This window comes from Populus trichocarpa, chromosome 10 (assembly GCF_000002775.5).
Source record: "Populus trichocarpa isolate Nisqually-1 chromosome 10, P.trichocarpa_v4.1, whole genome shotgun sequence".
Taxonomy (NCBI): Eukaryota; Viridiplantae; Streptophyta; class Magnoliopsida; order Malpighiales; family Salicaceae; genus Populus; species Populus trichocarpa.
In genome coordinates, this window is record NC_037294.2 from 5,384,409 (window position 1) to 5,395,478 (window position 11,070).

Sequence of the window (11,070 nt, forward strand, 5' to 3'; positions counted from 1 at the left end):
ACTCAACTTACCTTGCCCTTTCAACTGCTTCAACGATTCATGATCAGAATGTATCACAAACTCCTTGGGCCACAGGTAATGTTGCCACATCTCTAAAGTTCTTACCAAGGCATAGAGCTCCTTGTCATATGTAGGGTAATTCAAAGCTGCCCCATTAAGTTTTTCGCTGAAATACGCAATGGGCCTCCTATCCTGAATTAACACAGCTCCTATACCAATACCTAACGCATCACATTCAACTTCAAATGCTCTCGTAAAAAAGCTAAAATAGGCGTCGAACAAAGTTTATCTTTCAACAAATTAAAAGCCTCATCCTGTTCATCATTCTATTTGAATCCAACAGACTTTTTCACAATTTCAGTTAAAGGTGCAGCAATAGTACTAAAATCCTTCACAAACCTTCTATAAAAACTAGCAAGTCCATGAAAACTCCTTACCTTATCGATTTTGGTGTAGGCCAATCCCAGATGGCCATAACTTTCTCCTCGTCCATCTCGATACCCTGCGCAGTTACGACATAGCCAAGAAACATAATTTTTTCCATGCAAAAGATACACTTCTTAAGATTAGCATATTTGCTCACTACGCAACACACTAAGTACATTACTCAAATGATCAAGATGCTCATTTAAGTTCTTGCTATAGATCAAAATGTCATCAAAATACACAACAACAAACTTACCTATAAATGTACGCAATACATAATCTTAAACACAGAAACGTGCTAGGCGCATTTGTAAGTCCAAACGGCATGACTAACCATTCATACAAACCATGCTTAATCTTAAATGTAGTTTTCCACTCATCACCCTTTTTATCCTAATTTGATGGTACCCACTTTTTAAGTCAATCTTAGAGAAAATACATGATCCATTTAACTCATCTAGCATGTCATCAAGCCTAGGAATAGGATGTCGATACTTTACCGTTATGTTATTGATGGCACAAAAATCGACACACATCCTCTGATGCAAACCTCGTGATCACATGGTCACGCAACCCACACGCAAAGACACCAATTCCCAGAAAGCCAAGTAAAACAGGTTTGATAGGAGTGTGACACGAAGATAACTTGTACTTAGGCACCAGTACTATTGGAAACGGAGACCCCCACCCAACGAATATTGATTCGCGAACGAGAAATATAAGGATGACGCCACTAAGATAATTGTTCTTCGATAAGTCGTTGTTCAGTTCTTTAGAGAACCATGGAAAGGAGATTATCTCACCAACACACACACACACACACACACAAAGTGTGGCAAACAACAAGTTTTATTAATCTGAACCATCTAACTTACATGTCTGGTTATGCCCTTATTTATACTAACTCTAGACTTAAATAAACCCTAATGGACCCCCCTTATGGGGACTTATATGATGCCCACTTACAATTGACCCAAATAAGTAATAATAACCCAAAGACTAAGAAGAAAATAATAAAAATAATAAAAATCCGAAAATTACTGATGCGAACCTCGTGATCACGGTCACGCAACCCACAATCAAGATTGAGATCTGATCCCGGAAAGCCGAAATAGGTCTGATAGGAGTGTGACACAATGGAAACCTGCCCCAAGGCACCAACACTATTGGATTGAGTAGAATGACGCCACGAAGCCAGTTAATCTTCGATAAGTCAGATTCAGTTCGTTCAAGAACTGAAGAATGCAAGAATCACTCTCACACGTTAAAACTGAAAAATTCAGAAGTAATTGTCATCCAAGCTGCCGAAATTTTGGCTTACATGAGTTTAAATAGTTCTTGAAAAGTTAACCCTAATGGACCCCTTATGTGGACTTAAATGAGGTCCACTTAAAACTGACCCAAAACCCTAAACTGAGAAGCCCATAACTTAATCAAAACAAACCTTGGATCCTAACTGAAAACAAAGTATTAATTAAGCCCAAACAAGCCTTGAGCTGTAGCTAACAAAATAAAACAAAGCCCATAATATTAAATCCATGTTCTGTCATGAGAAGAAGAGAAGGAAGTAAAATATTATTGAACTGATTCAAGGCTTATTTATAGCCTTCCATGCAGCCCCTTAATCCTAGAAACAAAAGGAAAAGGTAGCCACCCATGTTGTTTCCAAGTTGTAGAAGGATTCTTTTGTTTCCTTTGCTGTCCTCACCTCATGGCCCAAATAAGGTTATGTTGGACCCCTCTTGCACATGGATAAGATGTACTAGGGTCTCCTCTTGATACTCTAATGGACCTTTCAATTCTGACTTGGTTGAAACGTTCAATGCATTCAATGCCTCTTTCAATGCCTTTGTCTTGGACCGAGTCATTAGACCATTTGGAACATGTAATGGGTCCTTGCTGGTGTTTCTGGGCTGGTCCCCATCATCCCCTCTCTCCTCGAAAGGATTCGACCTCGAATCAAAATCTGTGTCAAACAACGTAAGATCAGCAACATTAAAGGTAGCACTAACACCATACTCACCTGGAAGGTCAATTTTGTATGTGTTGTCATTGATTCTCTCTAAAACCTAAAATGGACCATCACCACGAGGCTGTAATTTTGATTTTCTTTGGTTAGGAAATCGTTCCTTACGCATGTGCACCCAAACCCAATCACCGGGTTGGAAAACAACCAGTTTACGTCCCTTATTTGCTTTAGAAGCGTAAAGTCTGTTCTTTTTCTCTATTTGCATTCAAACTCCCTCATGGAGTTGTCTCACCATCTTTGCCTTTTTTTCACCATCTAAACTTACTTTTTCTTCAAAAGGCAAAGACTTAAGTCCATAGGAGTCAGTGGATTAAAACCATAAACAATTTCAAATGGAGAAAAACCAGTGGTCGAATGCACAGTTCTATTATAAGCAAACTCAACAAAAGGCAAACATTCTTCCCAACTCTTTAAATTCTTTTGAATTATAGCACGCAAAAGTTGGGATAATGTTCTATTCACTACCTCAGTTTGTCCATCTATTTGAGGATGACATGTTGTCGAAAATAAGAGTTTAGTTCCCAACTTTCCCCATAAGGTCTTCCAAAAGTAGCTAAGGAACTTTTTTTTTTTTTGGTAAGTTGACGTATGTATTAAAAGAAGAAGATACAAACATTATAAGGGGCATACCCCAGATTTACAATGATAACAGAAACAAGTAGCTAAGGAACTTAACATCACGATCTGACATTATACTCTTAGGAATGCCATGCAAACGTACAGTCTCCCTAAAAAACAAGTCTGCGATATGAGATTCATCCGTTTTATTGCATGCAATGAAATGCGCCATTTTAGAAAACCTATCAACCACAACAAAAATAGAGTCTCTACCTTTCTTTGACCTAGGTAAACCTAAAACAAAGTCCATAGAGATATCTACCCAAGGTTCAGTAGGTACAGGTAATGGTGTATATAGCCCATGCGGTTGTACTCTAGATTTTGCCTTTCTATAAGCAATGCACTGTTCACAAATTCGTTGCACATCTCTTTTCAACTTTGGCCAATAAAAATGCTCATGCAATACATCCAAGGTTTTCGCAACCCCAAAGTGACCCATTAAACCACCCCCGTGTGCTTCACGAACAAGCAATTCACGCAAAGAACTAGCAGGAACACACAATCTATTCTCTTTGAACAAATAACCATCCTTTAAATAAAACTTACCAAAAGCCGAATGTCCACATGCATTATAAATCTCGGCAAAGTCAGAATCATTATCATACAATTCCTTCACATATTCAAAGCCTAGCAATCTAGTATTCATTGTGTGTAACAGAACATACCTGAACGAAAGTGCATCAGCTACGATGTTCTCTTTGCCTTGCTTATACTTGATTACATAAGGAAAAGTTTCAATGAATTCAACCCATTTTGCATGCCTTCTATTCAACTTACCTTGTCCTTTCAGATGTTTCAAAGACTCATGATCCGAATGGATTACGAACTCTTTTGGCCACAAGTAATGTTGCCATGTCTCAAGTGCTCTTACCAATGCATAGAGTTCTTTGTCGTAAGTGGGATAGTTCAAGGTCGCTCCACTTAACTTCTCACTAAAATATGCAATAGGTCTCTGATCCTGCATCAAAACAGCACCTATTCCCATTTCAGATGCATCACATTCTATTTCAAATGCTTTTGTAAAGTCAGATAAAGCCAAAACAGGTGCAGAACATAATTTATCTTTCAAAAGAACAAAAGCCAATTCTTGTTCCTCCCCCCATTTAAACCCAACTGACTTTTTAACAACTTCATTCAAGGGTGCAGCTATTGTACTGAAATCTTTCACAAAACGCCTATAAAAACTAGCTAACCCATGAAAACTCCTTACCTCACTTACCGATTTGGGTGTAGGCCAATCCCGGATGGCCTTAACTTTCTCCTCATCCATCTCGATACCCTGTGCAGTTACAACATAGCTAAGAAACACAATTTTCTCCATGCAAAAGGCACACTTTTTAAGATTAGCATACAATTTCTCACTACGCAACACACTAAGTACATTACGCAAATGATCAAGATGCTTAGTTAAGTTCTTGCTATAGATCAGAATGTCATCAAAATACACAACCACAAACTTACCTATGAATGCACGCAACACATGATTTATTAAACGCATAAACGTACTAGGTGCATTTGTAAGTCCAAACGGCATTACTAAACCATTCATACAAACCATGTTTAGTCTTAAATGTTGTTTTCCACTCATCACCTTCTTTCATTCTAATTTGATGGTACCCATTTTTCAAGTCGATTTTAGAGAAAATACAGGATCCATGTAAGTCATCTAACATGTCATCAAGCCTAGGAATGGGGTGTCTATACTAAACCGTTATGTTGTTGATGGTTCTGCAATCAACACACATCCTCCATGTTCCATCCTTCTTAGGCACAAGTAGCACGGGTATAGCACACGGGCTCATACTCTCACGAATGTAGCCCTTTTCCATCAGCTCATCAACTTGCCTTTGAAGCTCCTTTGTCTCCTCGGGATTGCTTCTATAGGCTGGTCGGTTAGGAATTGAAGCTCCGGGTACGAAATCAATCTGATGCTCTATCCCCCTCAATGGTGGTAATTCGCTAGGAGTATCGTCGGGGAACACATCATCAAACTCCTGCAACAAAGCAATAGCAACACTAGGCACAATATGATCAAGATCATTAGTATTAAAGTAAGCCTCTTTGTACACAAGTAAAATCATTGGCTTGTTAGTGAAAAATGCAGATCTGACCTCACCCTCTCTAGCATAAAAATTGGGTTGTTTTTTTACTTTTTCCACACAATTCTCATCACCCTTACTGACTTTCTTCACTCCTCTTGTCTTACCTCCACTCTCGGCCAGATTTGGGTGTTTTTGAGTTGTGGTCGAATGGTTTGATTTGTTTGGAGTGTTGGCTGAATATTTGTTTGTGTTTGGATGGGTGGCCGAATGGGTTGTAGTGGTTTGAGTTCTAGAAGAATCTGATGGTCTTCTCTCCCCTTGTTTCTCACCTTGATTTTCTCTCCCCAATGCCTCATGCTCACTTTTTAGCTTTATTTGATCATCATACACCTGTTTGGGTGTAAGAGGTACAAGAGTGATGGTTTTACCATCTTTTACAATGGTATACCTATTTTTAACCCCATCATGAATTGCCTTCCTATCATATTGCCATGGTCTCCCCAAGAAGATGTGACTTGCTTGCATTGGTACCACGTTGCACAGAACTTCATCAACATATTTCCCAATCGAAAATGGAACCACAACCTGTTGAGTCACTTTCACTTCACCACTATCATTCAGCCAATGCAATCTATATGGTTTAGCATGCTTAACAGTACACAAATTCAGTTTACTAACAAGGGTGGTACTACAAACATTAACACAGCTTCCACTATCTATAATTAAACCACACACCTTGCTTTGTACATAACAACGCGTATGGAAGATGTTCTCCCTTTGTTTATTAATTTCATCTTCCTTTACCTGAACCTTGCTAACTCATCCCCATCACTATCCTCCAATGGTGGCATTCCTTCACAATCAGATGTGTCACTTTCAGATTCCATATCACCATTATCTCTAATCATCATGATTCTCTTGTCCACACTCTGAAGCATAATGTCCATGTCTTTGACACCTGAAACATTTAACGTCACGGGTACGTTTAGGTTGAGTTTCAGATTTACCTTTGGCATCAGGAGGAACCTCAACTTAGCCTTTGGTACTTCAGTTCTAGAAGGAACAAAGGATCTTGGCCGGACAGTACCCTCTCTCTTTAGATTCGGCTTCCAAGATGATGAAGAGCCCGAATTAAACGCTGGCCGAGCATGTCCCTTCCGAAGTTGTCTCTCCACCTTCGTAGCCATGTGCATCATGTCCTCTAGCTCCACATAGTGCTGTAGCTCAACCACATTGGCAATGTCCCGATTCAACCCATTAAGAAACCTAGCCATGGTGGCTTCTCTATCCTCAACAATATTGGCCCGAATCATTGTTATCTCCATCTCTTTGTGATATTCATCTACTGTCTTATAACCTTGATTCAGACCTTGGAGCTTGATGTGCCGTGAATGATTCGAAAATCGGCAACAATGAATCTGACGAAAATGGATGAAGGATGGGTCTGGTTGTGTTGTCTTTCTTTTGGTGTTTAGGCTGGATTATAGTGATTTCAAGGTAAATAAGATGGAGGATAGACTAGAATGATACTTTGATAAGTCGATCTGGACGCCACAAAGATCAATCTAGGATTTCGACGCCACACTCTTTGTGATTGAAGAGTGATAAGTCAGGTAGGGTTCTTCACAAAATCAATTTGGAAGAACAACTCTTAATTCTGTGAATTAAGTTTCAAATCTTGGCCAAAAGTTCTTTATTACATATTCTTATACTATATTTATAATTGGAACATCCCTCCAAAGTTAGGAATAATTCAACATAGCAGAAGTCAAGCCCCAAAAACAGACTTTGACAAACTAACCTAGACAAATTAACTAGCACACGTTTTTTGACCTTTCTAACACAAACAGACCAAATTTAAAACAACCATATCTTCTTACACAAAAGTTCAATGCAATCATGGTTGGACAATCTAGAAAGAACACGTTCTGAACTTGAAATCCACCTAGATTAGTCTTGTTTTCACATGCAATGGATGACTTCAAATTCGGGTTCAAATTCATTTGCTGTTCTGACCATAAACAGCATCAATTCCTTCACTTATTTGCATATCAACCCAATTTCGAGTAGCCCAGCATCAAAAGAAAAATTAAGGGCTTTTCTCATCTCCAAGTTCCAATTGTAGGCAAATAAACATCCTTGAACCAATTTCAAACTGATTGCTAATTTTTAACTCCGACGCAGCTTCAATCATTCCAATTTGACTCGTCAAGGCCCTTTGTAGTTGTTTCGCTCTCGCTCTTGTCATTGGACCATCTGAATCCTCTTGCATATTAGTTTTAGCTTTACAAGATGGATTATAATTCCCATGATGCACATCATCAGCCCCGGGTTGAAAATGATTTGTCCTCAAATTAGAATCGTCATAGTCATCCAAGTATGGAGTCAAGTCTTTCACATTAAAAGTAGCTGATACGTTGTAATTACCAGGAAGATCTACCTTATACGCATTGTCATTCACCTTCTCTATAATCCTGAAATGGACCATCAGCTCTTGGCATCAACTTGGACTTACGTTTGCTTGGGAATCTGCCCTTGCTAATATGAATCCAAACAAGATCTCCAGGTTCAAACCTAACCATTTTCCGCCCCTTGTTAGCCTGTTTAGCATACTTTATCGTTTTCTCCTCAATATGTAATCGAACCTGCTCATGTAGTTTCTTCATCAATTCTGCCTTTCTAATTCCATCCATAGATGTCCTCTCATCAATTGGAATATGAATAAGATCAATAGGAACACAAGGATTAAAGCCATACACAACCTCAAATGGTGAAAATTTTGTAGCCCCATGCACACTACGATTATATGCAAACTCCACAATAGGCAAACAAGTATCCCAACTCTTCAAATTCTTATGTATAACAGCTCGTAACAAAGAAGATAAAGTTCGGTTTACTACCTCAGTTTGTCCATCAGTTTGTGGATGACATGCCGTACTGAAAAGTAACTTCGTTCCAAGCTTCCTCCAAAGAGTCTTCCAAAAGTGGCTTAAGAACTTTGTATCACGATCAGAGACAATGCTTTTAGGAACTCCATGCAAACGAACAATCTCTTGAAAGAACAAATCAGCAACATGTACTGCATCATCAGTTTTGTTGCAAGGAATGAAGTGAGACATTTTGGAGAATCGATCAACCACGACCATTATTGAATCCTTTCCACGCTGTGTTCTTGGTAACCCAAGTACAAAGTCCATGCTAACATCCATCCATGTTCGTGTAGGTGTAGAAACAGCCCTTGTTGTGCTTGACGTAGTTACACCAGTTCGGACACCTCCTCGTTTCTGCTGCCTCTCTACTCGAGTTGCAAGCTTTATAACTTCCTCAAGGAAGATGTACGGCTGTAATTCAACAACATTAGCTATATCCTTCCTCAACCCTCCAAGAAATCTAGCTATTGTTTGCTCTTGGGGTTCCATCAATTCACATCGAATCAGTAGCAACTCAAACTCTTTCACATACTCTTCCACGCTCAAAGATCCTTGTCGCAAAGTTTGAAGTCTGATGTATAGCTCCTGTTTATAGTAATCAGGAACAAATCTCTTCTTCATCACTCTTTTCATAGTTGCCCACGTTGTAATCTCCTCTTCTCCATCCCTTCTCCTCTGAATCTTCAAGTTTTCCCACCATAAAAGAGCATAATCTGTAAACTCAAGTGCTGCCACCTTGCACTTCCTTTCTTCAGAATATTCATACCATTCAAACACCTTTTCAACCTTCTGAATCCACTCCAGGTATTCCTCAGGTGAACTACTTCCTCTAAACGGTGGAATCTTAAGTTTGAGACCATTAGGAGGATTATAATTCTGCCTTCTTGGTCTGCCCCTATCGTCGGCCTCATCATCTCCATTTGGATCTTCGTCAGCTTCTATAATATCATTTCGTGGCACCCTAAGTGCTTGCCTTTGTTGGGGTTGCAAATTATGTCTTTGCATCATTTGCATAAGGGTATTCAACTGTTCACGAATTCCAGTCATTTCATCCCGAATCTCAGCATGAGATCGTTGTAAGCCCATAACCTGTGCCTGTTCCAAACTTAACCCTCTTGGCAAATCTTCTTTATCTCCAGCCATAATTAAGTTTATCAACCTTAATTCCAGCAAGCCTTTCTTCTGTTTTTGGCTCCTGCCTTAGATCGCAACTGATGCTCTGATACCAGATGATGTGCCGTGAATGATTCGAAAATCGGCAACAATGAATCTGACGAAAATGGATGAAGGATGGGTCTGGTTGTGTTGTCTTTCTTTTGGTGTTTAGGCTGGATTATAGTGATTTCAAGGTAAATAAGATGGAGGATAGACTAGAATGATACTTTGATAAGTCGATCTGGACGCCACAAAGATCAATCTAGGATTTCGACGCCACACTCTTTGTGATTGAAGAGTGATAAGTCAGGTAGGGTTCTTCACAAAATCAATTTGGAAGAACAACTCTTAATTCTGTGAATTAAGTTTCAAATCTTGGCCAAAAGTTCTTTATTACATATTCTTATACTATATTTATAATTGGAACATCCCTCCAAAGTTAGGAATAATTCAACATAGCAGAAGTCAAGCCCCAAAAACAGACTTTGACAAACTAACCTAGACAAATTAACTAGCACACGTTTTTTGACCTTTCTAACACAAACAGACCAAATTTAAAACAACCATATCTTCTTACACAAAAGTTCAATGCAATCATGGTTGGACAATCTAGAAAGAACACGTTCTGAACTTGAAATCCACCTAGATTAGTCTTGTTTTCACATGCAATGGATGACTTCAAATTCGGGTTCAAATTCATTTGCTGTTCTGACCATAAACAGCATCAATTCCTTCACTTATTTGCATATCAACCCAATTTCGAGTAGCCCAGCATCAAAAGAAAAATTAAGGGCTTTTCTCATCTCCAAGTTCCAATTGTAGGCAAATAAACATCCTTGAACCAATTTCAAACTGATTGCTAATTTTTAACTCCGACGCAGCTTCAATCATTCCAATTTGACTCGTCAAGGCCCTTTGTAGTTGTTTCGCTCTCGCTCTTGTCATTGGACCATCTGAATCCTCTTGCATATTAGTTTTAGCTTTACAAGATGGATTATAATTCCCATGATGCACATCAGAGCTTCAGATATAAGTCTCTGTAATAGTGGTTTGGCACAAATCGTCTCCTCATTAAGACTTTCATCTCCCCCAAGTCTGAACGGGTCACTCCCCATTCCTCCTCCTACTGATTACAATTTGATCCCACCAAATCAATGCATACTCCGTAAACTCAATTATCACCAATTTCACCTTCTTTTGTTCAGAATAGCTATGGCAATCAAAAATCCAATCTACCTTTTTCTCCCACTCCAAATAAGCCTCAGGATCGTTTTTACCTTGAAAGTTAGGAATTTTCAGTTTAATGGTGTCCAAGTCCCCATCCATATCTTCATAAGTACCCATGCCATGGAAATTCACATTCCTCCTAGCCCTGTTTGGTCCAGACCTGATTCCTTGGCCAGCAGATGCAAAATCATAGTCATCTTAACCCGCATCTGCGTTTTCGTCAACAAACTCTTTAAAATCATATCATTCCGTACGGCCATACGATCAGCCCCACGATTCTGTTGCTTTACTGAATTCACCTCATCTTTCAGATCCTTGTACGTTCTAGACAATAGCTCAAGTTGCAGGCCTATGGCTCGCAATTGGAAAGCTACGTCAGCGTTTTGTGTAGCTGATTCGTTGTTTTCAGACATTCTTTGAATCTGCAAAATTTGGTTAGTAGCACAAAATATATCCTCACACCTCTCGTGTATCACACAAAAAAATCAAGGCTTTTCACTCTAATAAGCTCACAATGCCTTTTACCTCACAACTTGCTTTCTTTTGGTTTCTTAGGAACTGAAATCAACAAATCAAGTAGCCTTCGCAGCGCACTCTAATTATAATTTTCAGACTCAAGAATCAATAAATAAGAAAACAAAGC

General features: G+C 39.1%; 1 pseudogene; it reads right to left on the reverse strand.

Annotated features, from left to right (window-relative positions):
• Positions 1-10,840, reverse strand: part of LOC127905839 (uncharacterized) — a 35,812-nt pseudogene extending 24,972 nt beyond the window's left edge.
• Positions 10,841-11,070: the final 230 nt, after the last annotated feature.